Here is a 5,201-nt window from a genome sequence, read left to right on the forward strand (position 1 = left end):
GGTTGCAGGTTCAATCCCTGGCCCTGGTCGGGGCAGGAGCAGGAGGCAACCAATTGATGTCACTCTCACATCGATGTTTCTCTCTCGCTACCCCCTCCTCCCTCCCTTCCACTCTCTCTAAAAAAACAATCAATGGAAAAAATGCTTAAACACAAAGGCTCCATTTTCTCATGTGACGAGTAGTCTGGAGGGAAACAGCTGCTGGTGGTGGTTCAATGGCTAGTGATGTCTTCAAGGACCAACACTCCATCTTTCCTCTCGCCATCCTCACTTTGGGGGGCATGATTTGGGGGATTTTGTGTGTGTTTGTTTTAATCCTCGCCCGAGGGTATGCTCATTGACTTTAAAGAGAGGAGAAGGGAGAGAGAGAGAGAGAGAGAGCACATCGATTTTGATTCATCGCCTTTCGTACACACCCCAACCGGGGATTGAACCCACAACCTGCCAGTATAGGGATGACATTCCAGCTGAGCCACACCAGCCAGGGCTGGTGTTTTAAGCCTTAACCTTGTTGCCTCATGGCCACAAGATGGCTGCTATGGTCCCAACCATTTCATCTTTACATAACCCCATTCAAGGTAAGAGAGGCTAAGCAAGAACAGGGGTTTCTTCTTATCAGGGAGGAAAATGTCCTGAGAGGCACCCCTTCATCTCTGGCCAGAAATGAACTGCAGGAGCGGGTGAGACAGACCCTTGCAAAGAGGACTGGGGTGGTTGGGAGCACACTTCACCCCCCAGGGCTGGGCACGCTGTTGCCTGAACAGTGAGTATCAGGCTCCTGTTGGCAAGGCAAGGGGAGGGACGCTTCAGGGATAGACAGCAGCAGTGCCGGCTGGAGGAGGGGACATCGGTCCCACAGGGGAGCAGTGCCAGGCAGGGCCCTTCACTGCAAACCATGGAAGCTGCTCCCTGCAAACAGCAGCTTTTACTTTGTGGCAAAAACAGATCCACTCTGTTGTAGGCAGCAGCCTCTGCCAGGCCCGAGAATCAGGCCTGGTGCACATGAGCAGGAGCTGTACAGCTGGAAGCCCACCAACCGCATCCGGGACCGTTCTGGTGAGAACACAGCCACCACACAGCCCCCCGCTGGCCAGAGGCTGCGCCAACCACCGGCAGAAACGGGCCGCGTCGTGCACGCTGGCTTGCTGAGCACCGTCCCACACACGGCGCTCACCCACGGCCTGCATTTGCGTTGTCTTGTGCCCCCATCTGACGGGTGGACGTAGGTCCCGGGCCTTCTGGGAAGTACGTGTGCTTGTTCTCTGGGGGAAGGAAGGACTCACCGTGAGGCAGTGTCTCCATGGAGGGGAGAAGCTGCAGGGACACGTTCTCAGCCAGTCCTCAAAGGGCCCATGAAGTCTACCGTTGGAAGGCTTCTGAGGGTGGGCCGAGGTGTCCGTCAGAAGCACCCCTGGCCGCCCCGATGAGAAAGAAGGAGAGAAACACGTGACACCATGAAAAACACACCTGCGTTATTCACCAGGGACTCCCTGAAGCACCTGGGTTGAGCCAGATAAACTGATTCCCAGGTCAGTTGTTGGCACATGGCGGTGCCTCCCCAAAGAGCTGAATGCCTTTCCAGAGGACCCAGGGGCTCTGGGCTGGGGCCCAGGGACGAGATGACAAGCTTTTATGGAAGCTGAGCCAGAGACAAGTTCACATCCCGCTCTGCCACTTACATATCACCTGACACCTGGGAGCCTTGGTTTAAACATCTGGAAAATGGAGACAGTGCTAGCTCTGAGAGGGGTGCCAGGAGGAAGGCTCTCCCCTCCCATTCTGTGGGTGCCACAGCAGGGAGTCCTAGTATTTAAATATTTAACCCCTGGTTCTGGGGAGGGGGGGAGAGTGGGGGGAGGAACCAGGAGGGATAACAATCCATATGACCATCTGAGAGGTTAGAGGTTGTGCAGGCAGAATTTTGCCCTCGTCTCGTGATGTCCACCACCAATGTCACTGCCAAGGGGGACTTTGCAGGTGTAACTACGGTTACTTACTAACTAGCTCGCCTACAAATAGGGAGGTGACCCCGGACTGTCTGGGAGGGCCCAATGCAGTCACAGGAGCTCGTAAAAGCAGAGGGGAAGGCAGAGCGATCTGAAGCATCAGGAAGGTTCCAGGTGCTTTGCTGGCCTTGGACACGGAGGAGCCCCGTGAGGACCTGAGTCTGCCACAGCCGAGAGCGTGGAAGAGGGCCCGGCCGCCAGACCTCACCTTGCCAGGCTGGGGACCCACAGACACGAGGTAGTAGTGGGTGTGTAGGCACAGTGTGTGGCAGCTCATTGCCCAGCACAGAACCCTCACACGGAAGTGTCAGCCCGTTTTCTAGCTGAGGAGCGCTGAGCTCACATAGCCACAGAGCGAGTGGTGGGACCAATGTGTGCATCCGAGTCCATGTGACGTCTGGAGCCTTGGTTTTCTTTCCCTCGGGCTTGTCCCAAGAGGGAAAACTGAGGCAGTAGAGGGTGGGGAGGTGGCTGACCAAGCTTTGAAGGTCTCATAAAAAGAAGAAAGGGGGAGCAGGCCGGTGGGCCCCCACTCATCTCAGGAGCCCCAGGAGCCCGACTCGCGGTCCTCCCTGCATCAGCTCAGCTCCAAACCGGCACCCTAGAGTCCTGGAGACTTAGGCAAAGAGATGCCGTCCTGGGGGGGTGGGGGGACGGACGGGGGGTTGGGGGGGGTGGGGGGGGGAGGACGCAGCAGACTTCACCCAGATGTGTTCAGACTCCAGGCCTCAGCTTCCCTGAGGAGGGAAGAGGCTGAAAGAAGGCAAGCGCTGGAGGGAGACCCAGAGGCACCTCAGCGGCTGGGGAGGAGCCCACTGAGTGTGAGGAGGGACCGACGGGCCCAGAGGTAGGAAGAGGATTCCAGGGGCAGGGACGGGCGGGGCTGACCACAGAGGCCCTTCTGGCCTAACGGACATCACTCCCATGGCCCGACTTCTCTGATCGAAGCTCTAAATCGGAGGGAACAGTTGTTCCAGGAGTCAGACCAAAGATGTATTCAGCCTAGCCAGCGTGGCTGAGCATCGACCTATGAACCAGGAGGTCACGGTTTGATTCCCAGCCAGGGCATATGCACGGGTTGTGGGCTTGATCCCCAGTGCGGGGCATGCAGGAGGCAGCAAATCAATAATTCTCTCTCAACATTGATGTCTCTCTCTCTCTCTCCCTTCAATAAAAAATTTTAAAAAAAAAAAAGATGTATTCAATTCAACTGACACAGCGCTTAAAAAATTTCTCATTAAAAGCCAGATTTCCAACCTTCCCTGAGAAATCGTACATTCTGGCCACCCTGCGCCCATCTTTCCACGTGGCGGCATGGGCTGCGGTCGAGTGGCTGCTATGCCTTCTGATGGGCATGAGCTCTGGAGCACCACAGTCCCCACTGCTCTCTATCGCCCTCCCCGCTCCTACCTGCCTCATCCCTGAAGACATGAGTTCCAATCCCTTAGGCCAGTGGTTGGTAAACTGCGGCTCTCGAGCCACATGTGGCTCTTTGGCCCCTTGAGTGTGGCTCTTCCTAAGCCTTAGGAGTACCCTAATTAAGTTAACAACAATGTACCTACCTATATAGTTTAAGTTTTAAAAAATTGGCTCTCAAAAGAAATTTCAATTGTTGTATTGTTGATATTTGGCTCTGTTGACTAATGAGTTTGCCGACCACTGCCGTAGGCCCACTTGATCTATGACCTAATCTGCTCCTGCTCCTCCCAGTCCCGGGGGACCTTCGGGGACCGGGCCTAGCCTCTGTGATGCTAGCAGGGCTGGGAGAAGTAAAAGTTGGGGGCATTAGGATAGAAATTCAGGTGCCTCTTCCAGACCCCTTTGTGTGGACAGCTGTTCCCAGTGATCTGGTTTGGCTGAGAATTGACCAGGTCATACCTCTGACTTCCTGCTATGAATCTAAGGGAAGCACCCCATTTCCTCTGCCTTCATGAGCCTGTGGGCGCCATGATGCCTAATGGAGCAGCTGCACTTGGGCAAAGGGGCAGCTGAGAAAGGTGGAAATGGTCCCCTCCTCCCTGGGGCAGCTGCCCGCGTCCACATGGCCCTGTGGGGAGGCCCAGCTCCCCCACCTCTGGGGGCCACCTCTCAGGTACAAAATCAAAACCCACTTTGTCTCCAGGCCCCTGGCCTTTAGGAAAAGGCCCTGGAACAGATTCGGAGGCGACACTGTGCTGCCCTCGTTGTGAGCCGAGTTGCTGGCGCTGCAATGGAAGAGACAAGAAATGAGGAGTGAATGGGGGAGGGAGGTGGAAAAATTAAATTTTGCATGATCAGCAAGGTTTCAAACAATCGCTCGCCAACTGAAGTGGGTGCCACGTCTATAAGTCATTCTGTTTTATAGACCATTAGGATCTCCAGAGAGAACCTGCATGGAGACCACTGCTTTTTGTTGAAATTAAAATGTCAGGGAAAAAGAAATAGAACAAAACAGGGAATCTGCAATTAATTACCAGGCCATAAAAATTCAATAATCAGGAGGCAGCGCGGCCGCGGGCCCAGAGGTATCAGAGCCAGCGTAACAAGAATGGAATACATTAATCTTTTCAAATTAGTTTTTTAATCTGACGGGGATATATGGTGACATGCCTCCCCTCCCGGCCCGCCCCTGTGCCCCCGCCCCCTTCCCAGGCTTCAGACTGAAAGCCAGGCCAGAGAGGGAGGCTCTGGTGTGAGAAGGGGACCTGCCACACCTGGACCCCAGACAGGGGAGAGAATGGGGTCTGCAGCCCCAGCTGAGCCCAGTGCCCGCTCGCCGGCTGGCCTGGGAGGGGCGCGGGCCGCGGTGCCAGGGAGGCTGGCTCCAGCTGAGGCCCACTGAGCCAGAGCCGCTCCTCTGCGTGTCCCACCTCTGGGTGGGGTCAGAGGGCCTGGGGGGCAAGCATGGAGAGGTGGTCTCTGAGCTTTGGTTTCTCCTCTGGAAAACGGAGTAGTGCCACAGCCTCACAGGGTCGCCCGGGGCTCAATAAAAGCCCCCACTGCTTCTAGGCTTACTGTCTAGACGGGCAGCTCAGACTGCAAGGAGCCTAAGGCACCGCCAGCACACAATCCAGAGCATTTATTTAGCACCTGCTGTGTGCTCAGCTCTGGGAAAGGGGACCAGCAGCCTCAGGCCTGACCCTGGGGAATGAGACGTAGTCAGGTCAGAGGAACAAGCAGGATGCAGAGGATCGACGGGAAGCAGCTCTGAGCAGG

General features: G+C 55.8%; 1 long non-coding RNA gene across 2 annotated transcripts in view; it reads right to left on the reverse strand.

Annotated features, from left to right (window-relative positions):
• Positions 1-3,192: 3,192 nt before the first annotated feature.
• LOC111826334 overlaps positions 3,193-5,201 on the reverse strand; it is a 3,511-nt gene continuing 1,502 nt past the window's right edge. For both annotated transcript variants that reach the window (XR_002829660.1, XR_002829659.1), the window contains exon 2: positions 3,193-4,210. This is a non-coding gene — a long non-coding RNA (uncharacterized LOC111826334). The remainder of the gene's footprint in view (positions 4,211-5,201) is intronic.

Source organism: Myotis lucifugus, unplaced genomic scaffold (assembly GCF_000147115.1).
Source record: "Myotis lucifugus unplaced genomic scaffold, Myoluc2.0 scaffold_69, whole genome shotgun sequence".
Lineage (NCBI taxonomy): Eukaryota > Metazoa > Chordata > Mammalia > Chiroptera > Vespertilionidae > Myotis > Myotis lucifugus.